The sequence below is a fragment of the Mesoplodon mirus genome (assembly GCF_964341445.2).
Source record: "Mesoplodon mirus genome assembly, chromosome: 2".
NCBI lineage: Eukaryota > Metazoa > Chordata > Mammalia > Artiodactyla > Ziphiidae > Mesoplodon > Mesoplodon mirus.
The window spans coordinates 23,287,874-23,314,017 of record NC_138977.1 but is presented as its reverse complement, the minus strand read 5'-3'; the positions used below and the strand labels follow the sequence as shown (position 1 = coordinate 23,314,017).

The 26,144-nt window shown below is 33.0% G+C and overlaps 1 protein-coding gene across 3 annotated transcripts in view; it reads left to right on the top strand.

Moving 5' to 3' along the window:
* The window catches only part of GRID2 (glutamate ionotropic receptor delta type subunit 2), a gene marked incomplete at its 3' end in the record, with an annotated part of 1,368,259 nt that overhangs the window by 61,277 nt on the left and 1,280,838 nt on the right, over positions 1-26,144 (top strand). The window lies entirely within an intron of this gene.

Sequence of the window (26,144 nt, the reverse complement as noted above, 5' to 3'; positions counted from 1 at the left end):
AACCAATAACTGCCAGGAAGGAGACAATGGATAGACTGAAGTTGAGAATGATTTATCTTCAGTAGTGGTCTGTGAGGTGAATGATATTTAAGCTGAGAGTTTAAGGGGGAAAAAAGGAGCTGATTATGCAAAGGATGGGACGAGGTCCAAGCAAAGAGCATTGCTTTAGGTGAGAAAGAGCTGAGACTACAAAAGGGAGTAAGTAAAATGCCAGTGTGGTTGAGTTTAGTGGGCAGGAGGCAGAAGACTTGGTTGAAGAGAGATGTATAGTGTTGATCACTTCGGGTATATAAACTATGCTAAATGCTTGTTATTTTCCTCTAAGTACATTTGGAAGTCATTGAAGGATTTCAACAGAAAAATGACATGATATGATTAAAAAAAAAAACTCTAAAAATTCCCTCTTAGAGAATAAGTTAGAAGGGAGCAAATGACAGACCAATCTGTGTGCTTGGTCTGTCTTAACTTCTTGCATCATTATTTAAGCTACTCTTATCTCTCATTGGACTACAGTGGATGTCTAACTTGTCTCCTTACAAACTTCTCCACACTTTAAAATAATACATTAAAATAAAAAACATAGTGCTATGGTCCTCACTACCAGGGGCACTAGTTGACAGTGAGAGGTGAGGAGAGAGTGATTTAATCAAATGTTGTCAACTCAGTTATATTGTTTTGTCAGAAGGAGGAAGGGTAATAGTTTGGAAGCAACAGCTACGGATAAGGAAGACACAGAAGTGGAAAGGCTTGGAACATGGAGAAGGATGGGGTCTTGGGTAACACTGAGCTCAGTCAGGCAGTATGGACCTGAGAGCCTGAGTAATACCAGATGCCCAGCAGGCATGTCTTCTGGTTGCTCTGTAGTGGAACATAATGGCCTGAGTTCAAAGAGGGTAGCCTAAAAGTTCTAGTCCTGTGGTCCTGAATGCTGTCCTTTACAGCATGGAGCCTAGAGTTGAATTGGAGGGGTGTTGAGAGGTAGGGGGTGAACCAGGTGAGAGGTTAGAGAGATTTATGCCTGAGACTTTCTATATGTTATGGACCCTTTACTGGTAAATCCCTATGATGTCTCATGTCTCATGCTGTAATGTTGGCACATAATGGTCCAACAACACAATAACGGTGCGTTTAAAGTTTTAATACATAAACTTTGCTGTGAATCATATTATCCACTTTTATTTATTACTTGCCTGCAGCTTGGTTTTCTGTTCACTGTGGATTAATTTTTTTAAGTTCCTTGGTTTATGGGAGATCTAAATTCATATGAAGTGTTTATAATCTAATTATAAATATGTGAAGAGGCATCTCACATTTATAAGAGATTATTGCATTTGATTGGAGGTTGTATTAGATGACTTCTAAGGCCTCATCCTACTTAGAGTTTATGATTTAATGATTCTAGCATTGATTTTTAGCACAGAGTGCGCTAGAAAAGTAAAGGGTGTTAAATGTGACCTAAAGGAAAAAATCAAGAACTCTTAATAAAGACATGTATAGTGTGAACAATTCCTAAACTTTTGATCATTCAGTGGAACTGGCACTTATGTTGGTATAGATTTATGGTAGTTTTAAAGGCATGTTTAAATTGAATGGGCAAGTTGTAAAAAAATAAATAAATAAAAATTAAAAACATTATTAGATTACAGGGTTTCAAAAGACTGCATAAGGGCCTAGTCTAGTCCCTTATTTTACTTCTACTGATTCAATAAGCCTTATATAATCGTCCTGAAAACTTGACCAAATTACTATAATTTTTACCAGCTTTTACTAATTGAAATAATGAACCAATGTTATACCTTGTAAAAATATAGCACATGGTAACAAAGGTATGTCTTCTGTGTGAAAATTTACCTCTGTTGACTAAAAGAACTGAAAATAGATTTTCCATTATTGTAAAGAATGAATTTGTCCCCTCATAAGTATTCTCTTCACAGAGATTCCTCTGATGATTGACTAATGGCCTTATTTCAGGGAATTGTTCTGTAGCTCTGGAAAAGACATAGAAAGGTGATTTATCTGAGATCAAAACCAATCCAACTGTTAAATATTATAATGAAACAAATACAAGTCATCTCCTTAAATTTTTATAATTTTTCAAGTATTTTCCATCAGATTCTCTGGGCAAAAAGACAGCTGCTTGTTTAAAAGACTGACTTAATTGTTTTAAACACTGCAGACTGAACCATGTATCTGTAACATGGCTCAGCTGTGGGGTCATATTTGGAAATATCTTTGCATTTCACTACTAACAAAATTCAGTATCTATTTAGTTAATATCTTGCAAAAACTGATTTATTCAGAGCATATGGTCTAACAAATGTTGAATACATTTTCACATGTTGAGGTATGTTTAGGATCTTGGAAACTTGTGGATTCTTACACAGAACCACATTGAGTTGAAGGACCTTGGGGAATGTTGTTCAGCCATCCTATTTCACAAGTGAGGGAAATATTCTGACAGTAAGAGACAGGGAATACATTTCTTTCCTTTCTTCTAACAAAGAAAATAAATTCCCATACAAAATATTAATCTAAAAATCTTGATCCAAAGTAACAATGTAAAACGTTTTTTCATGGGAGCTTTTTAGATATTGAATATGAAAATATATTTATGCAGCAATGTCCAGCCTTTAAAAATAAATACTATGTTTATTGTACTGAGTCACTTAACAAAGGTACATAAAAGTAACATTTCTATTTTATATAATAGCCACTTGTGTATACAAGGAAGGCAGAAAAATTTATGGATTGAGAGATTGATAGACTGTTGCTATATAATTGATACTCCAGAAGACTTCAATTCATAAATGAGAAATTTTATTCAAATAATTACTCCTTTCAGTGAAAAATATTAAAATATGTGTCAATGTCCTCCCGCTAAAGATACCAGAAACATACCTTTATTCAAACAAGTTGGGTTTATCAGTACATTGCAATAAGGGAGACTATGTAAGCGGACTCATAGGGTGTGTCTGTCAGAGGGTGTTAGAAAGAATATATTATGTGTTTCGGACGTGTGTGACATAGTTTGGGAACAGGTTCAGGCAGCGGATCTTTTCATTGGATGCTGTTAGGTAATTCTGTGGTTGGGTTTAGTAATTCTTATTAAAGCTGAAGCTGTCATTGGTAAAGACTCGACAATCACTCATAATAGCCTAGAGAGGAGATATATGGTGATTTTTGTAGTTTGGATAATATTCTTGTTTTTGCCTCTGCTCAGACGTTTTTACAAAGTGGTCTTATTTTGTCTTGATCCATTATAGACACAGGGTGGCCTTGTCTGATGTTGGTGTTCTGTGAAATTGTTTATGGTCCATAAGTGGATACCATGGCCTAGCTGAGAGTATCAGACCAACTTCTAGCAACATCAGGGCTTATCTGATAGAGCAAGGCCAGCAGCCAGCAGTCAGGGACTGCTTTCTCTTTCTCACATATATTAGCATATAATTCTAACTGCATATTTCATGGCAAAATGATTTCATGTGTAGTATGCTTACTTTCCAACTATATACATCTTGTTTCCATATTTTGTAATTGTCTATTCCCATCACTGGATTTTAAACTCCACAAAGGCAGAGGCCACGGCTTGAGAACAGAGCAAATTTTACCTTGGAGTTGTTGAAGAAGTTGGTCAACAATTTAGAAAGTACACTTGAAGAGGGTAGGGTCAATGTCAGGAAATAGGTCAAATTCTGAATCTATATAAATAAAGGGTCTAAGGATGAACCCTGTAGAGAGTGCAGAAATGTGGTTTCAAATATGAAGAGGTGGATACAATGGAAGCTGTTAGTATACCACACCTGAAGAAGGTTTACATAAAATAAATAGCCACCTTACAAGAGGATAAACGACTGAGCAAGAAGGATGTACAGGAGTAAAGCAATTTCTGACCCAGAGAATAGGCAGCCAGAACAATGTAGAGTGCATCCTTAGAGCTTTAAATGCATATCAGGAGAATGTACTCAAGGACATAATTTTTCCTTTAACATTGTAACTGAATCTGTGACACTGTGGACCAGAAGGGGTATTATTCAAGTATATCTTGAGCTTCTGATAGGTATGAGGTACTGTGTTAAATGCTAAAAGTATAATAGTGAAAAAGAGAGATAGAATTGCATGCATGATGCTTTTTTTATTATCATTCATACCATTCAGACAATCCTTACTCCTTTTATTTAACAATCACTGGAAAGACCTAAAATAAAGAAGTGATTAAAATGAGAAAATATTATTTCATTCACAAGACATTGGTCCAGAAGTCTCAACTGGCAAATATATTCTCCAGAAAGGAAGTGATCACCTGTGGCTGCTTTTTTTAAAAATTAATTAATTAATTAAATTTATTTTGGGCTGCATTGGGTCTTCGTTGCTGTGCGTGGGCTTTCTCTAGTTGCAGCGAGAGGGGGCTACTCTTCTCTGTGGTGGATGGGCTTCTCATTGCGGTGGCTTCTCTTGTTGTGGAGCACGGGCTCTAGGCGCATAGGCTTCAGTAGTTGTGGCACACGGGCTCAGTAGTTGTGGCTCACAGGCTCTATAGGGCAGGCTCAGTAGTTGTGGCGCACGGGCTTAGTTGCTCCGTGGCATGTGGGATCTTCCCAGACCAGGGATCGAACTGTGTCCCCTGCACTGGCAGGCGGTTTCTTGACCAGTGTGCCACCAGGGAAGCCCCTGTGGCTGTTTTTGAATGAATAGAATGATACAGATCTCTATGAAGATCGTAGGGTTTGCACCAGAGAGTTATTGCAAGGGAAAAGCATTGCTAAATCAATGCTGGTATTTTATTAAATGGCTGGACCTCTTTTTTGACTCTTTGTAATATCTGTGATTTGGTAAAGTTTTCCAAGCAAAGTCATTTGCATCTATGTTCCATTTCAGCCCTTTCCTTGTAAATGGCAGCTTTTCTTTTTTTATGTAGTTTAAAATTTACATTTTATTCATTTTTCCATAATGTGTACTGTTGCAGTATTTATAAAATAGAAATTCAGAAAAGGATTGTTTTCTTTATCCTGGAGCTTGTTTGATATCATTTGGTTTTATGTCTGAGTTCTGTTGCTTAAAATTTACAAGAGAAACAAAGAATCATGCTCATGAAATCACACTTCATGGAGCTAACCAACTTATGATATTAGGAATCTATAGGTGAATTTACTGTGTTAGTGTGTAAAGTTCTGAAAATTGTGATGTCCTCTATGAAAATAAGGTTCCACTACTATCCATGTTCATTTTTTAAAGAGAAAAACAAAGTCACTGATTAATGCCATACCGTGCCTGAAATGTTTCCATTTATTTTTGCCTTAACTATTTGCTGTAAATATGAAAGAGTAAGGGAAAAGGAATCCTACTGAACACATTTTCTTGTTGCAGCACTTATCCAATTACTTTGGAGAGGTTGGGGATATCACAAATTAATAAATGTTTTCTTTGCTGTCCTCTTTCAAATGTGGTGTCCATTGTGAAATAGGCTGTACTTTTTTTTCTTTTTGCAATCCAACTCTATCAGGCAGTTGCACATTAACCTTAGAAAAATGCCTGATGAATATACAATTGACTTTATTAAGAAGATACAAAATGAATGTGGACACTATTGTTATAAGGGTGTATTTTATTGTTGATTGCCATCTGTTAGAAACAAGAATCTGTAATATAAATTGAATAATTCTGAATAAATGATTCAGGGTTAGGGGTGTTTCTCCACAAACACACAAAAAGGAACAGTGATTTTTATTCCATTTAATTAAATATACCTAAGTATTAGTTGCTAAGAGAGTAGATCTTAAAAGTTCTCATCACAAGAAAAAACAAATGTAACTGTGTGCTGACGAATGTTAATTAAACTTATTGTGGTAATCATTTAACAATATACATGTGTATCAAATCATTATGTTGTATACCTAAAATAATACAATGTTATATGTCATTTATATATCTCAATTTAAAAAATTATTATTGGATTTGTCTTTCATGAAAATGTTGTAATTTGAGGGCAAATTGATGCAATCTAGCTATAGGGCTTAATCTTTATAAAATTCAGAACTAAAAAACCTCAGTAGAAGGTATTATCTATTGCTACCCAGGCCATGTGATTTCTACCTGTATATTAGATATCTAATGAGTAAAACCAGATGAATAACACCTATTGTCTGAATTTTGTATTCCATTACCAGTAATTATAACTAGTATGTTACAGAATTCAGACACTTGCCCCTAGTATACTAATATTCAGAAACTTCCCAGTAATATACAGGTAGAAACCATATAGTCTGGGAAGCAATGTATAATATTACCTACCAGGATTTTTAGTTCTGAATTTTATGAAGATAAAAGGTTAGTTGAAAAATCTACTGAACCTTAAACTCTGTGGTGAAAACAGTAGACAATATAAGAAGCTGAAAAGGAGATTCCTTGGGTCCTTATAAGATTTGTCCTTATTCTGAGGAATTTGTAATAACATTTAATATATGACTAAGGGGATAGTTTTCACTTAACTACCTTCACCTCTACCTGTTACTTGCTGAATTTGGCCTATTGTTTTTTGGTTCCCCAATGAGGCAACTTATTGCTACATGTTAATACTAAAACAGGACTTGTGCATTTGCTCAAAGCATAGCCTTTTAGTAGAAGTCTCTCATCAGTTGATTTCTACAGATGGCTCTGATCCTCACTATTAAATGCCCTTAAATAGTTGTCAGCCTGCTTCACTTGAGAAAATACCAATAACAAAACTGCATGTGGTGGCAGCTCTCTTTTGTGCATCTGCGGATGCACATACTGTCAGTCACTGTTTTCCTTGGAGTCTGAATTCTCCTTGGCACGGTCAGCTGCCTCTTGCCCACTGCTGTATGAAAGAAGGACTTTCAGTTCCTTGAGGGGAGTCATTTCCTGCTTGGATCCAGCTTAAACAAAGTTAAGTCCTTTGCACTTATGTGACACTTTCTATATAAGATCATTTGACCTCTCCTCAACTCTGTCATTCTCACAAATACAATTCAAAAAGAATATACATTTTTTGAAGAATATTTTGATTCAACTGGATTTATTTCAAGTGATTGTATATTTTAATTGAAGATTGTTAATCTTTTTTTGTGTGTGTGTGATACGCGGGCCTCTCACTGTTGTGGCCTCTCCCGTTGCGGAGCACAGGCTCCGGACGTGCAGGCCCAGCGGCCATGGCTCACGGGCCTAGCTGCTTCGCGGCATGTGGGATCTTCCCGGACCGGGGCACGAACCCGTGTCCCCTGCATCAGCAGGCGGACTCTCAACCACTGCACCACCAGGGAAGCCCTGAAGATTGTTAATCTTTTGAAATGAATTTTAAGAATTTTAGGGCTTAACTTTTATCTCTCAATAGAAGTGTTGGCTTTAAAATGTTTTTAAAATGACTTGAATGCTGTGTTTTTCTATAATTTTAACTGTGCTGTATTTTTATAAATGAGAATTATTAAGAGAAAATATTAACTTTTCCTTTACTGGAATTACTATTAGTGAAACTTTTTTTTTTTTTTTGTAGTGGCAAAAAAACTAAAAAGAAAAAAATCAGTAGACTAACTCAAACTTTCTCATTTAATTAAGCTAATATGTATTTAACACAATCATTGTCATAGACTTTCTCACTTAACAAAACTCATAGGTGTTTAACAGTCACAACAACAGAGACCCAGCCTCTGTTTGCAAAACATTTTTACTAGAAGCTCACATTCAGGTGAGATTGAAATTGAAAGAACAGAAACTTCTCCCAGATCTGCTGCTGTTTTGTGACTTTAGCCCACATGTTTAACCTTCTTAGGTCTATAATTCCCTCAAGTTTAAAATAAAGGGAATCTTTTTATTTTATTTATTTATTTATTTATATTTTGGCTGCGCTGGGTCTTAGTTGTGGCATGCAGGATCTTCGTTGTGGCAGTGTGCAAACTCTTAGTTGCAGCATGCATGTGGGATCTAATTCATGACCAGGGATTGAACCCGGGCTCCCTGCGTTGGGAGCGTAGATTCTTACCCACTGGACCACCAGGGAAGTCCCTCAAGTTTAAAATAAAATGGTTTATTTATGATCCTAAAAAGCTGTATGCATATTAAAGAGATATAAATTAAATCATACTTTAAATGCGTTAAAGCAGATACCTTTATTTGGGGTTATGAATAATCACTCTACTTTCTGTTCAACCTTTCAACGTAATGTGGTTGGTAGAATTTTGTGTACAATTTTGAGATCATTGGTCCTTTTATTTGGATATCTAAAGCACACCTAATAATTACTGTCTTTTAATGTCTTAGGTCATATAATTTTAGAGTTGGAAGAGATTTTAGAGATCATTAAAAAACTATTTCCTTATGTATTAGAGAAAGGAGGCCTAGAGAAGTTGAATGACTTTCCCAAGGTAATGTATTTAATAAGGAAAATGGAAAATTTAAGGAGATTTTAAGCAATCACCCCTAGCCTAGTAGAGCAAACTAAATTTTGTCAAAAGATCAAACATACTAAACTATTAAACATTGATTCAAACTAGTCTTAGAGATTTGTTTTAATATGTGTAGAGTGTAAACGTAGTTATACTTTAAAGGACTGGCTTACCATATTTGTTTGTATGAAAAAACTGTTGGGTTGGTGTCAATAGCACCATTTTAGGAATTATTTTCTTCATAATAGTGTATCATTTTGTATCTCCTTGACATAATAAAATTAAATCATTTAGCTTTTATTTTTCACATTATGTTGAATGTTCAGATTATTTCCAAATATCCAACCGTTTATATTTACTGTATCCATTGATTCAAAAATATATTTAGAATCTGTCTTAAGAGTAAAGCAAACATACACATACACATACACACACACACACAAATCACATGTGTAGTTTGGTGTATACAAGGAATCAGAGTTTTTTATTCTTTGCAGATTTGAAAAATATTTAACTTTTCAAAATTTATAAAATTATTGTTATCAAGTTGGGAAATTTTTAAACCATTTTAATTTATCATAAAGATGCTGGAGAATGGAGTACCTTGTGCCTAATGACATCATAAACATGGATCAAAACATTGTTTTACTGGACAGCTACATGTAAAAGAATGAAATTAGAACACTTCCTAACACCATATACAAAAATAAGCTCAAAATGTATTAAAGACCTAAATGTAAGACCAGACACTATGAAACTCTTAGAGGAAAACCTTGGAAGAACACTCTTTGACATAAATCACAGCAAGATCCTTTTTGACGCACCTCCTAGAGAAATGGAAATAAAAACAAAAATAAACAAATGGGACCTAATGAAACTTAAAAGCTTTTGTACAGCAAAGGAAACCATAAACAAGATGAAAAGACAACCCTCAGAATGGGAGAAAATATTTGCAAACGAAGCAACTGACAAAGGATTAATCTCCAAAATATACAAGCAGCTCATGCAGGTCAATATAAAAAAAAAAAAAATAGAAAACCCAATCCAAAAATGGGCAGAAGACCTAAATAGACATTTCTCCAAAGAAGATATACAGATTGCCAAGAAACACATGAAAGGATGCTCAACATCACTAATTATTAGAGAAATGCAAATCAAAACTACAATGAGGTATCACCTCACACCAGTCAGAATGGCCATCATCAAAAAATATACAAATAATAAATGCTGGAGAGGGTGTGGTGAAAAGGGAACCCTCTTGCACTGTTGGTGGGAATGTAAATTGATACAGCCACTATGGAGAACAGTATGGAGGTTCCTTAAAATACTAAAAATAGGACTACCATATGACCCAGCAATCCCACTACTGGGCATATACCCTGAGAAAACCATAATTCAAAAAGAGACATGTACCACAATGTTTTCTGCAGCACTATTTACAATAACCAGGGCATGGAAGCAACCTAATGCCCATTGACAGACAAATGGATAAAGAAGATATATATATACATACATATATACAATGGAATAAAATACATTTTTTTACATTCCATACATTCCATAAAAAGGAATGAAAAAAAAAAAAGGAATGAAAAAGAAAGGAATGAAATTGGGTCATTTGTGGAGAAGTGGATGGACCTAGAGACTGTCATGCAAAGTGAAGTAAGTCAGAAAGAGAAAAACAAATATCGTATATTAACAAATATTTGTGGAATCTAGAAAAATGGTACAGATGAACTGGTTTGCAAGGCAGAAATAGAGATACAGATGTAGAGAACAAATGAATGGACACCAAGGGGAGAAAGAGAGGGGATGGTGTGGTGGTGGTGGGATGAATAGGGAGATTGGGATGGACACATATACACTAATATGTATAAAATAGATAACTAATAAGAACCTGCTATATAAAAAATAAAAAGATTAAATAAAATTAAAAAAAAATCCACAGGGACTGGGAAAAAAACAAAAGTAAAAGCAAAAGCATTGTTTTATTTGCTATATGGTAATGTTATTATTTACCTCCTGTCTACTAATCTTAGTTATAAAAATATATTTTTGTGTCTTCAAACTACTTCTGTTTTATGTATTTTGTCTCCATTTACCTAAAATTTAAAGTTTTAAAAGTATGTCTTCATTTACCTATAATTTAAGGCTTAAGTATGATTATTTCTATTTTTTCAATGTGACATTACTCTGAGACCTATTTATATCAACTATTCAAGCTAACATTATGTTCTGCATTGATTTTTTTAAAAAAAATTTGCCAGCAGAATAACAAAGTATGCAAAATATCAACTAAATTTAATTTTCAAATTAAAACATGTATTATTAGTAATATTAATAATATTATTATAGATATGATTATCATATGCTAAAATTAATTTTTAATTTGATGATTTTCCTTAAGTTCACAATTCTCTCCATCTCTCTTGGGTCTCAGTCAAAAATATGGGGAGTCCTGTATGATGCCAATTGCTGTTTAGATGCTTTTGTTCACATGAGTTGGACTTTATTAAAATTCTCTGCAAAGCATGTGGAGACAAGGAGAGAGTCTAACTTCCTAATAGACCCTAATAATAATAGAAAAGAGGCAAAAGATGTTTATATATTTTGAACTCTTGTTCATAGATGTTAAATATTGCTAATTATTAAAAAGGTAATTAAAGAAATTAAGCATCTACTGTTTACAAATTAAATTTCAGTGATTAAATCTTATAATAATAAAGGGATATAGTGGGCTTGGGCAATTATAACCTTTTGTTTTACAAGAAAAAAAATTACGATCACTTACGATATGGTCATTTTTGGCTCTGAGAGCAGTAAAAGACTAAACAAGCAAGGCCGTAGCAGAGATACATTGGCGTTACCCAAGTATTGTCAATGAATGAGGTCTTCTGCGATACTACTTTCTGTTCTTTCACTGATGAAAATTGATCATCATTTTGGGAAAAGGTTGGAAAGCTCTCTAGAGTTTATTGTAATAGCCTTACAGACATCTAATAAAATTTTATTTATTCAGTGTCTTTAATTATATACAGGTCTTAAATTGTCATTTAACCCATCCCTAAGGTATAGTTGCAGCAGTGCCAGGCTGCACAAATAATAATCCTATACTTATTGCTTTGGAGAAGAAAATATTGTTTGTGGTAAGCATACTTGTCAAATAGATTAAAAATGATCTAATTATGTGAAAACACATTAGTCTACAGTATAGATTCAAAAGCGCTGATGTTTAACATGGTGTAATTTGCCCTTGATTTGTTGATAACAGTGAAGCAGGGCTAACACTGACATTTGGAGTGCATTTTTCCTGTTTTTTGTTTGTTTGTTTGTTTGTTTTGGATCACTTAGCCCCTTTTCTTACACATAGTAGATTCCTGTAGGTACATGTTGATTTGTTTCCCTATGTGATATCATTGCAAAATTATACAGTTTAGAAGAAAGGTAACATCTACTCTAAGCATTGCACTTTTTTTTTTGTAAATGAAAAGGTTCTTTGTTCTCTCAACATGTTTATTTTTTGCAGAAAATTGTTTACTAGCTCTGCAAAAGGACAAATCTTTAACCTTTTGAAAATAATTTATTTATTTATTTATTTTTGGCTGCATTGGGTCTTTGTTGCTGTGCGTGGGCTTTCTTTAGTTGCGACGAGCAGGGGCTACTCTTCCTTGCCTCTTGTGTGCTTCTCATTGCGGTGTCTTCTCCTGCTGTGGAGCACGGACTCTAGACATATGGGCTTCAGTAATTGTGGCTCGCGGGCTTCAGTAGCTGTGGCTCGTGGGCTCGTAGAGCGAAGGCTTAGTAGTTGTGGCGCACAGGCTTAGTTGCTCCGCAGCATGTGGGATCTTCCCGGGCCAGGGCTCAAACCCATGTCCCCTGCATTGGCAGGCGGATTCTTAACTACTACACCACCAGGGAAGCCCCAAATCTTTAGCCTTTTTTGAGCCTCAGTTTATTATCTGTGGAATTCGTATCATAGAGCTTTTGTGAAGATTAAATTATATCAGGTATTCTTAATATAAAAAGTTTCTTTCCTCCTCTAACCCCACCTCTGAATATTTGATTTAGCTTTATATTTGTCCAGTTTTCTCACCTGTTTTAAGAAGATTTTGTTGGCTTATGTATATTTGTTAGTAGCCTTAAGTATTCTGGAAAAATATATGTGTGTATGTGTATATATATATATTTGTAGATTAGTAACAATTACTTCTTAGTGTAAAATCTTTTATTTTTATTTTGTCTTTCAGAGTATAAAATTTGTAAAGTGAGTCAGAATATGGAATCATGTGATATAGTTATTTCTGGCTCATAACAAAGCTCATTCTTCAGGATACAATTTGTTTACCTAAAAATCAGCTCTTTCAGTAAACATTTCGGCTAGTTTAATTATATAACTAAAATGGTAGAAGCAGCATTACACCTCATCTATAAACACTCAGTAATCACTAAATGTTATGCTTTGCATCAAAAATGGGAAGTTTTTACTAAACATTAATTTGGAATCAGAAAGCCCTCCCTTTTTCCTCCAACATTAACCTATTAAATTCTCTAGTGCATTGTACAGATTTACTAGGTTCCAGGCACTATTCTAAAGGCTTTATATGTATGGTATAATTTAATCCTCACAATAACCTAATGAGATGGACAACTGTTATTTCTCAATATACAGATGAGAAAACCGAGGCATGAATAAGCTGAGGTTACCCAGTGATTGAGTTGCCTGAGCCAAGATCTGAGCCCAGTAGTCTGGCTCGAGAATCTGCACTTTTAACCAATATTCTGTATCATACCTATCACTTCTAGTATGTACTTTATACGTGGGGACAAGTAGGCTACACTGTGCTTCAAATGTTTTTTCTACTAGATGTGATGTATTATAACTAAATGGTGAAGGATTTTTCTTGATTCCTGGAAGGTAGATTGACAACTGAGTAATATTGATGTGTCAACTTATGATCGTATAAAAGAGGGTTTTTTTTTTTTTTTTTTCTCCTGCAATGCCGATAGTCTAATAGGGGCTGGTACTTCATCTTGCTAAAGGCACTTGTTTAATTCTGTATCCAAATCAGTTAATTGATTTGGGCAGCACACATTTTCCCCATAACGTTCAAGTTTCTTTAGTCTAATGCAGTCTCTCTAGGGAATTCACCACCACCATTAAGGAAGTGCTGTGGACTTAATTTCAAAGTGTGAAAAATTTGACCATGGAATGTCAGTGAAGTGTTTCTGAAATTTGAATTGAACTCTGGAGCATTTGTCAATTAGTGTAAAGATTCATTTTTTCTTACATAGGTGGTCTTAAGTCTACTCTGTGCTTTTAATTTTGGCAGTGACCATTTAGCATCCCACTTAATTTTCATTCTTATACAACCAGAGAAAATGATATAGACAATAAAGATCAGGTGTCTACAGACTGGAAATTTGTTTATTACTATTTTTTCAGCTATTTTATGATTTTTTTTCCTCCTTAGTTGAAGTAGAATTTTAAAAATGGATTTTGGGTCTACGTAATTTTTGTCAGTGAGCATTCCATTAGTATTAAATACTGTAGTGGGTGTCTCTACATATTAGATTTTGAATATATTTATGGTTATGCTAAGATTGAAATGATAGTAGAGATCTAGAATTTAATGTAAATTTTCTATTCTGTTAAATGACAATATTGAGTCCATGACATTACATGTTCTCCTGAGGTCGGAGAAAATACCATATTTTAAAAGAAGAGCTGATAACAAATAGAGATAGCTATATCCATGGCAACAGCATAACACCCATATGAAAGGTAGTGAGCGTGTGCGACTAGATAGCTGCATGGCAACAGCAGGGTAGTAGGGGAAGAGGAAGAAAAGTTTTGAACAAAGGCTGTAGTGGGCGTTGAATGTATTATATTTAGCCGTTAATAAACTCGATTGACTTTTTAGCCTTCTTCAGTCTCATACACATCATATTTGTGATTTTAATTAAAAAGAACAGTTGAAAAAATTTAGTTGTGTGGTGTAAAATCAGCAAATGTGCAGTTAAGGTTTGTGTCAATATGGGTATATGCTATTGGAAACTAAAAGCATATTATGAAGGAAAAAATTTCTTTATGATTTATTGATTGCATACATTTGTGAAGAATTGAAGTATGTATGTCTAAAGTAAATTAACTTTCAAATTTAACAAAGCATGACCTTTATTTTATAATTGTTTTTATTTTTCTAATGAAATGTTTCACTTAGTGTGAAAGTGTGCATATATATAGATGTATATATCAGTATATATGTTTTTAATATACATATGCAAAACCACTGCTGCATTCTTCTAGAAAGTCATTTCCTCCAGTTAGTCATGTATTTTGGCCATTGTAGGACATAGATATGAACATTTTAGGCAGTCCTAGAGCAAATCGTTTCTAATAAATTAAATTGCAATTTTTGAACATGGTATGTTAAAATTTTGAGTTTTTAAGTGTTATAATTTCTTTACAAATCCAAATTAGTCCTTAAGCTTTGTATCTAAGCTCCAGAGGCAAAATGTAGGAGTTGCTAAAGTATACCTTTGAGCCCAATTCTACTTTACTCCTACTATAAAAAACATCCTAATCCAGCCTTTTGTTTTCCACTTAATCCTAGAGGACTTTGGAATTTATCCCAAGGGATAATGTATAAAAAGCTCCTTAATGATTAAAAGTTAAAGTGATTAATTCTCCTGCTATTCAAAATATCAAGATGTTTTTTGACCCTTTTAGTTGTACTGATCTGAGACTTAACATTTACTCTGTGTATTTCTTTTTTTCTCCTTTTCTTTTTTTTTCTTTCTCTTCTCTTCCTCTCCTTCTTCCCCCCTATACCCCTACCTCCCCTACCTCCTTCTAATGATGCTTGCCTTACTACCTGCGTTATTTGAAGCCTCACTATAAAATGGATGCATAAAATTCAACTGTTATATATCAGCTTGCTATTGAATAATGTATCTGCTTAAAATCAGGAGTACTTTCATGATATTTAATTATGCTTTAAGCCTACACATTGTTCCTTGTAGCTGTTAAAGTTAACAAAATTTATATCTATTCCTTTCTTGGAAATGTAATAATATATTCTTATATCTTAATGATATCTTAGTACAGTGGGCTCAAGATTTTTTCTTTAGTTGTTGAACCCTTTCTTTAATTAAAGTATTATCCTAAGCATAAAAAAGTATAAAGAAAGAAACAGTGCAAAAGGGTAACCTTTATGGAGCTGAAGTTGTGAGGGAAGCCTGGATCACCATCATGCACCATGGGCTTCTCACTTTAAGATGGTTCCTTATATCTTGGGAAATGTTAGATGATTCATATATAATTTGTCATATTAAATATGAAAATGTATCTGCTGAAAAAATAGCCCAGCTCAAATGTCATATTTTACAATATTCGATAGTGTTATAAACTCATCATATTAGCCTTCCTCCTGTAAATGTTGATATTTATGATTTGGTTTATTATCGTAAACATTTAGGACAAATGTATTTAGGCTGCCCTTTGATATCACATATCTATTTGGTTATAATTAAAGATTTTGCCCACTTCTGGAAATGACTATGTGACTAAATAGATATTTGAGTTTCTATAAATTGTCAGTGTTTGGTATTTGGATTTTTAAAATATTTAACAATTTAGTTAATTTTTACATTATATGTTTTATTTGTGGCAACATAGAGCATTACTTGGAGTTACAAAAAATGGAGACATTCTTACATAGTCTAAGATAAGGAAATAAAACCACATTTTTTTCCATACCATTACCTGTAGTTTGTTGCAGCCATGTTGATGTTATAAAAACTCTGAAGTCAGAATGTACAATCCTTAAAACAGGAATGGATTCCTAAAATATATCAATAGCTCTTTGCTGCAAGGTTTTTTCAGTTGCATTTGAAAACCCAAATTAGTATCACTTATTTTTAATTTTAAAAGTTTGACATTTGGCAATATTTAGAGCCTCTGCATGATTAGATTTCTATAAATTTAAGAATAAATAAATTAGAATACACAGACATTCTTGTAAGTATAGTCCTACTTTTTGCATATCTTTTGTTTTCAATTGTGGAAAACTCTAAGTTATCTGGAGTTCATATTAGCTATGAAATATATAGCTAATTTACCCTGAAATAAGTCCTTCAATACTTCAACAGATTAAATATGCCCTTTGTGAAATGTCTTCCCCCTCACCACAGTTAATGAAGGTTTTGCATTGTGATCTGACAATTAAAATTCATTTTTATGTGGTAGTATTTTGTGTGATATTTTCTTTTCAAAGACACCCTGCAGGTAAGAGTCTATATGAGATTGAATAGTTTTCGAAATTGTAATGTCTACATCTTTTTGTTGTTGTTGTTATTTTTAAAGTGTTTTAACCTGACTAGGAAGCACATCTATCATTTTGCTACTTTATCATGATATCCTTTTGATCTATAAGCTAGATTTTATCAGAGATATATATTTTATATTCACACTCAGTTTACTGATACTGAGGACACTGCTAATGTGATCACCAAAGTGATATGTACCATGTATTCCACAGTATATGCCTTAAGGGAAAACTAGATTTGTAATATTAACTTTAAAGTCCTAATATATGGCAATTAATTAAGCTGTCAACACTGTCTATTTCAGTAGTGGCAAAGTAATGACAAAGATATATTATTGAAATAAATGGGAATTAATTTTAGTAGGTAGCTCTGTACTTTAAAATTGCTGACAGCAAAATAAAAAAAAATTTGAGAGGAAAAATCAGGTAATAGCAGAAAGAAAATATTAAAAAACAAAAGATATTATTAAATCAAATCATTGTAGATATTAAAATATATGTATCTATTGCTTATATATAATTGCTATTTAAATACATTGTTTATTGAATAATTTTGAATTTATACAAAATATTATGACTAACTTTCGAGGGACCAGGGAAGAAAAAGCAGCCAAAGCTATGGAGGACTAGAAAAGTTAATTAACTTGAGATATTTGGTCTCATATTTAGAAATGTGATGTAAAAAATGATTCACGTTGTATATGTTAATCATTAATTTGGTACTGCTGATAATGTAAAATGGAAGATATCTGTGTTTACTGTATTTCTCAGTTGTATATATAATGTGCTTAGCAAAACCTAACAGAGCAGACATTTTTGGTGAAATATAATAATTTTGTCATACACTATTATTGACCTGAAGCTATTAGTTTAATTGAATAGTTAATAGTAATTTACCCACGTATACTTCTGATTTCAATTATATTAACATAAACTATATATAAATTTAGATACTCAAATAAGGGTGTTTTCTCACTGTCCTAAGAATATCTCAACTCTAGGAATAAAGAAGTATAGTAGAGACTGAGGGGTGGTATCTAGAAATACCCAGAAGTGGTAAATTCTGATATTTTTCTTTTTCTTCCTTATGTCCCCAAATTATTTTATGTACTTCTTTATTTTGTATAGGAGATATTATGAAAGACAGTACAGTAAAAACAACTGTGTGTAAAAGAAGAGTAGGCGAGTTATGTGGAGAATGAGATACTCTGTGCAGTATATTCTTATAAGCCCTGATCATGTCCCTCAGTGAACAACAAAGAGGAATATTTGTTGCAGATTACTTCCCTTGATATTTCCTGGATGACTAGTGTATTAGACCAGGGTAAGGAGGAGAGTAAGCCATATTGTGGTAGCTGTCCCCTAGGTGCAGAAACATGAATAGGGTGTACTTAGTGGAGAGAAAGGAGGTCAGAATTTTAAGTGGCCCTGGAAAGCTATCTCTGGTGGGTACTGTTTTAATCATAAGGCAGGAGTAATTACCAGAACATAGAGATGATAATTACCTATTTTAAGAACTTTCTCAGTTTAGAAGGGGCCTTTTTTTTTTTACATTTTCTTTAAGATATGTGGTATAAATAAAATTTCTCTCCACTAATTCAGAAGTTCAACATTCTCCTTCCTTTGTGAACCAAATTTGCTAAAGTTAAAACATACAAAGAACAAAAGATAACACATATTTCAATATTTTGTTTGATTTTAAAAAAACCTTTGTTGTTGTTGTTATTGGAAGAGGTATTATGCGTTTCCTACCAGCACTACCTGGTGCTTAAAAACATTGTTTGCTCATCTTATGCCAGAAAATGAAAAGAGATCAATTTTCTCCCAGATCATTTTGCTGAGGGCAATTGTTGATATTGCTGTCAGAAGAAAGAGGACAGTTTTATGTAGGGGGAAGCGTTTTAGCTGTTTTATGTCATTGGCTGTATTGAAAATCAGAAGAAAGCTTTGGATTCTTTGACTTTATACTTTCTCAGCATCCTGCATGCGGTTTTAGTATTTTCCAGAGGTCTCAATAGTATTCCCCATACTGTCGTTACAATAGTATACCTGGATCTCTCCCTCTAGTCAGTAGCTGTCTCAGTTATGTTGCCTCTGCCTTTCACACCTCCACATGACCATCTTCTGAAGGTCAGTATCATTCCTCATCCTGAGGAAGGGGGAAAGTACAATCTAAATCAGCATGCCACATACTGGGTAGATTGAGCAGTAACCACCCTACCTCTAAGGCTCTCAGATCATATCACTGGGATCCTGCTTTGCTTTCCAAGTCTTTTTCCTGTTGAGCAATCCTAGGTGTTTAGTACTCCAGCCATGATCACCAAACACTGAGGACTCCCTATTCCAGTGAAGCTCATTTTACACACAGATGTTCAAGTTAGTTAATGATTTCTTGTCTCCTATGGTTGTGTGTGTTTGTGTGTGTGTGTGTGTGTGTGTGTGTGTATGGGATAGACTGGTCTCAGACATCAGAGCTGAGTCCCTGTTACACTTCCTGTTTTTAAAATAGTATTATCTAATCTCAATAACTATTATAAAGATAAAATTGGGAAAAGTTGGTAAGTACCATGAGCTAAATAGATTTGTGGTCAGTGGAGTGTGAGGCATGTGCTACATCTCTCTTCGTGGGTGCACAATGCATGTTAGCATAAATCCTCAGTAGCATCACAATAATGGAAACTGACCCTTAATTCTGTTTAACCCAACAATTTTCAAATAGATTTGCATACATAACAACTTTTGCAGCATACTAATTGATAGTATAATGTTGATATTGTAGAAAGCTTGCTATTTTAGAAAGAAACTCTGAACTAGGAAATTAATGAAATGCTTATCTGTAAAAGTAACTTCCACAATAGTATGTTATGGCCACCAATATTTGAGATCCTTACATAGAAATTATGGTTTATTAAAAGTGCTCATTTATTTGGTTTTACTATACTTCTCATACATAGCAGAGGTGTGGATAAGGGACAGTATAGGGTTGACAAATTTTAAAACTTTACAGGATGTTTTCTTTAATTTTCTTTTTTCTGATAGAAGCGCACTGACGCTGAAATGACATGAATATGATTCCCTTCACAAAATATTCATGTGACATCTTCTCTGTAGGCAAAGAATCCCTTGAGAACTAACTGTTAAAATTGTGTCATGTTCAGCTTCACAGTATAAGGACTCGCTTTAATATCTAATAGAGTCTACTTCCACTTTAGTAGATTACTATGAATGTCATGATTGTTGTCTCAAGTAGGTACTACAATCTTTACGACTGGAATTTCCTTCAAATATACTCAAAGGGAAAACATGTAGAATTAATGTATATAGATTTCAATAAGACATTTCAAAGTTCTCTTTTAATGTCCCTGTGCCAGATGGAAAAGTATTTTCTAATAATAGAGCCAAGCAGAATTATAATTGGTTTAAAGATCATATTCAGATAACCCTGAGTTATGGATTACTATTAATTGGAAGGCGGATAGATTTTTAGTGGTTTGTCATAAGACTCCATCTTTGACTCTGTCATATTCTAAAATTTTATTATTAACTTAGACAGGAATTTTTGAAGCAATATTTTCAAACTTGCAGGTGCTATGAAGCTGGAAAGAATATTAAATATGTTGAATATGTTGAATGACAAAGTAGAAATTCCAAGAAACTGGAAAAAATGGAAATACTAGTTGAAGATTTTCAAGATGTTTAACAGAGTTAACTCTGAGGTCTTTTTTTTTTTTCATAAAACTAGCATAAGTAAAAACAAGTGCACAGTTACAGATAAGGATACATTTTATTTGACTACAGCATGCATAACTCCACTCTGAACTCAGTATGGGGGGGGGAGAGATAAGCTAACGTTAACTGAGTGTATACTGCATGTGCACCTTAGGCTAGTGACTTTCATATACTCACCTAATTTGTCTTCAACAACAAGCTAATGAGCTCAAAATTACTAAGTAGTATACCAATAAAGAAAATTAAATGAATGAAAATAAATAACCTGATGCAAATCATTCATCAAATAAGTGTCAGAACTGACTTTTATTCCCAAATCTATCTATTAGAATTCATGTTATTATAGAATATAAAACATGAATATAAATATGAAACAATATATAACAATATATAAAAATAAAACAACAAGATTCAGGAAGAAAGAGTGAAAAAGGTGACTCTGCCTTGATCCAATTACATCTGGTGCTTGTTTTTAGGTCTGGCCATAGTTGCTGAGGGATATTAATAAAATAGATCAAGTCCAGAGGAGCACAGACAAAATAATTTCATATCATGTGCATTTAATTCAGTTTGGATCTCTGTATGTTAAATAAGAAACAATTCTGGTAGGATGTGGTAGGTGATTTAACAAAATTCAAAGGCTATTATCTTAAAAATTAGATTTTTTTTCCCTCCTGTTTGCCTCCACAGGGAAAAACTAGGATTAATGAAGGGAATATGGAAAGTTGCAGATGTCACTCAACATAAGAAAGAATTTTAAAATATTGCTGCTTCATTTTTTTATCCTCTCTCTTATTATCTTAGGGTATACTCTGTATTTTTATATTGAATATTTTCTGTTTTTCTCACTAGTATGAAAGTTCCGTGATGTTAGGAATTTACGTCTGCTTAACCATGCCTATACTGGTGCCAAAAACAGTACCTGGGATAAAACAGGCACCTAATAAAATTTATTGAATGAATAAAATCAAACCAGAAATTTTTGGATTCAGTTTTGATCCTAGCAAATAACATTTTCCTTGCTAGCAAAAAGCATTTTCCTTATTGTTAACCAAAGAAATATTCAAATAATTTGTGAATTAATAAATTCACAAAAATTCATGTAATTTAATGTCAAGGAGCATTGGATGCTCTAAAAGTCATGTTAGAAATAGTAACCCATAATGATTATTAATATATCAGTCTGTATATGGAATATAATTTGAAACATTTTATACATTGTGATGTTACATATTGTCATCAAACTGTTTCATAGAGGCGTGAGCTCTGAAGTTAAACTGCCCAGCAGTTTACATGCTAGCTTTGTGATCTTGAACAATTTATACTTCGTGATTGATGTTTCTTTAAATGAAAGTATCAGTATCTACCTCATGAAATTATTTTAAGTATTAAAAGCTATAATGTATGTAGTAAAGTGAGTATAAACATGAAATAATATTATCAATATTAGTAGTAAATAATAGTATTACTCTTATTATGGCTACTCAGTAATCAAACTATTTATTTGAAAATAATAAATACTGAGATTTATAATAATCACCTAACATTTAGAACTGCTTCCCGGGGCTTTGCCCAAAAAACTCATAGTTCTTTTGACCTTCATATTGAAGCAAAATGTTAAATAGAATTTGGGATAAAGAGAGGACTGAGTGGATTACAGATAAAGATAAATTTGTACTCAAGGAATATATATTGTCTCTGTACCCATTTTTATCCTCTCACTCTCTACCTTCACCCCTTTAGGTACAACCCCTTTTCTGTGCTCTTGTTTCTCTTGAAGGATTGGAACATAATAGCAAGTTGAGTTGCCATAGGCAGCTTTGCCGTAAAAGACTAGCACACTCTCTCCCATTATAGTATTTTTCCTTGCTTTTGTGAAAAGACTCCCACACTGCTATCTGCTGCTGAAATTGATTCTGAAATAGCTATTTGAAAAAAATGACCCTCTTTTAGGCCATGACAGGTCTGTCATGGTGTCTTTGTCTTTGCTCTGTTTTTGAAAAGTCTACAGTTTTTTTGTGGGAAACTTTATTTTGTTTTATGAAAACGTACCACTGACAACTACCAGTAGGATTCAGTATGACTTTAGTCATTGCAGATTTACATTGGTTGACTTATGGTACACTTCATTTATTTAGCCTGAGCATTTATCATCTTTTTAAAATTTTTGCTTTTTAAAAATTATATGTATTGCTGTGAACCATTGAAGAGTAAATTACAAGCATGATAACTCTTTAATTCCTCATACTTCAGTGTTCATTTCCAGAAAATACGAAGATAATCTCTTATTATTTTACGTAACTGCACTAGTTACCAAATTAGAATATTAATACTGATACCATACTACTTTTCAAAACTATAGGCGTTATTCAGATACTGTCACTTTTTTCCAGTAATGTCCTTTATAGCTAAAGGAAAAGAACTGTGTAATGTTTGGAAATATTATTATTTTGTCTGAGTTTTTCCTACTGCCTCTCCTACCCTTCATTATTGAAAACAGTGTGTTTTTGGTGATATTTACTTTAAAGAGAGTGCCAGTCATATTCATCTATATCATTATCTTTTCCCCCTCATTTGTATAGGCCATCTATAGAATCATGCATGTAACCTTAAAAGATTTCTTTCTTAAAGTTTGAACCTTTCTTTAGGTGTACAACGAATTACATTCCATGTAAATTTATGCTTCTTGTATAAAAATTAGAGAGGCAGGTACACTGACTCCAAATAAAGCAAAATGTTGCTAATTATAATGTGGAGTTAAAATGTATTGTAATATGAGCGTGTAAATCTTGTAATCTTAATTGTTGCTTCCTTTCATACTTCTAAATGTGAATTTAATTTAGGCTTAATTAATAGATATTTTTAGTTACATAATTAAAGGATACATTTAGTAATATACAAATCAAGCCTTTCATTTGAATACATATGTATATTTATTTATTTTAAAACAGATGACATTGTCAGATAAGATACAGTAATTACATTGAAAATACCTAGTAAAAATCTTAAAATGAGATATAAAATTAGAGATATCAAATGTTATATTTTAATAAACTTATTTTTAATAACTGCACCTTAGAAATGTATTTTCAAGGAATTTACTGATAGTCTTGATGTTTTTCCAAATCATGTTTTAAAAATGTCTGGTTTATTGCTTTTTTAACACTGATAAAAATGTTTCATTGCATACATTCTTAACACTGCTACTTTTCACTTGATAAGCATCAAAAAAACATTAAAAGTGTTGTCATCATGCATCTGTGTACTTTTAGTCCTTTTGACTGATGGTTTTATTTAAATAATGTTGTGACAAACTGATAATGCCATAGTTCTTAATCCTTTTAGCACCAGATTGTGCATTTCTACTTTCAGGCCCCACTGGCTTGAAATGTAGTGTGTGATTACATCTAAGTTCTTCAGATAAAGCTCAGTTAAAGGGTAAGACAGAAGTATGAACAGAGTTATTATTTTCCTTTAGAGTTTTAAACTGTGGTAAAGACTGTAATTCTGGGAATAAGAAATTGTAAACAGCTTTCTTCTTTTAAAAGGTATCTATAAATTTACTTAAATGACCTACTCTTGTTTTTTGATACAAAGAATACTGTGTAATACGAATAGGACAAATAAGCAGGTAGAGTGCATAATTGTAACACATGATTATATGTGAAAATATTTTCTTCATTTAAGTCTCAGATTTTGAAAGACTGGCAGTAACTTAGTACAACAATTGGTGCACAGGAAAGCACCAATAAAGTCAGTTCTCAAAAATGATACTTTCTTTTTATTTCACTTTATTCTTATTACTTCTATTGAAGTATAGTTGATTTACAATATAAGTTTCAGGTATATAACATAGTGATTCAATATTTTTAGTCTGAGTCTGTTTCTGTTTTGTAATATACATTTCTTTGTTTTATTTTTTAGATTCTGTATAAAGTGATAACATAGAGGATTTGTCTTTCTCTGTCTTATTTCACTAAGCATAAGAGTCTCTAGATCCATCCATGTTGTTGCAAATAGCAGAATTTCATTCATTTTTATGGCTGAGTATCAAAACGATACGCTGTAGTTTTGTTGAAGAAATTAAAACCTAACTTCCCTAAATCTAGATCTTCATCATGCATGTTGTTACTCCATCATGCCTTCCTCTTCTGATCTTATTCTGAATCATATGCTACACAACCCAATATCTGCAAGGATACACACACGTGTGTGTGCACAGCACAGTAGTGGGACAAGGAACTTATGTGAAAAAAGGGAATGTGAAAAAGGAGGAAGAAGATAAACAAGGGAGGCAAAGCCCAAGTCCTCAACATGTGAACAAAAGAATAAAATAAAGAATAAAGAATGAATGGAAATATGAAAATGAAGGGTTAGTTAATGACTGAATATTAGTAAGTAAATGAGAATTAAGGAACGAACAAAATACAGTAACTGAAAACAAAATAAAGAGGAAAAATAACCCTCATATGCAAAAAATGGAACAAAAATATTAGCTCATAAACTATTATATACAGGATGGATAAACAACAAGATCCTACTGTATTATAGCACAGGGAACTGTATTCAATATCCTGTGATAAATCATAATGGAAAAGAATACAAAAAAAGAATGTCTATATGTGTATAACTGAGTCACTTTGGTGTGCAGCAGAGATTGGCACAATACTGTAAATCAACTATTTCAATAAAAAATAAAATTAAAGAAAAAACAAACAAACCCCCTCCCCCTAAAACCCCCACAATGCAAGCACAAAAATATATAATGAGTTAGAAAATAAGGAAAGGGAGAATGACTGGTCTTGAAACTACCATGATCACACTAATGGTAATTGCTTTTTCTGAATTTTTATTTCCTAAACCTCATTTCACTCCACCTATGTGCAATTAGCATAAATCTGAGTATTACTGAATTTAGAAATCTAGAACAGTATTAAACATATTTATATGTGGTCTAGAGTTAATTATATAGGGAAATATTTGTCCTGTATAATTTTCTGCTTCATTTTAAGTTCTCTCCATGTTAAAATTTTTCTTTAAGCAATTGTTATCATTTTTCTCAAATGAAATTCCTGGAAGCAGACTGGGTCAAGTTCTCTCTTTTTATAAAATTTGTGATTAGTGCCTACAAATAACACATTGTTTAAATTTAAAGAATTCAAAGACAAATATGATACTGATCCTGTTTCATAATACTATTTTTGTATCAAAACAAGAAAGGTATTTATTAATTTTTCCCCATGAGGATTCTTTGGATAGATATAGATCTCTATTTCTATCTATCTATATCATTTAATGGTAATAATAGCAGGCTGGATGCCATGGATTAGCCACATTTTGGGACAGTTTTATATAATCTGCATCCTCAGAAATTCAGTAGTGTTTTCTTTTTGCAGAGTGCATCTGGCACCAGACATACATACAAACAAAGCTCTCAGGATATTTGATGAAACAGCACAATTGAAATCATAATTGAATTTAGTACCTGACTTCATAATTGGAGATATATCTAACCACCAAACTAGAAGAAATGATCTGAAGAATATTGTCTTTCATATGTAATGGTCCATTCAGGGGGGAAAAAAAAGACTGTTGGCCAACTGAGTAAACATGGATCAGAATAAAAATATCTGGATATTTATTCTTATGAAATTTTTATGTTAAAATCTGGTGATCTGATGAAATGCCTTGC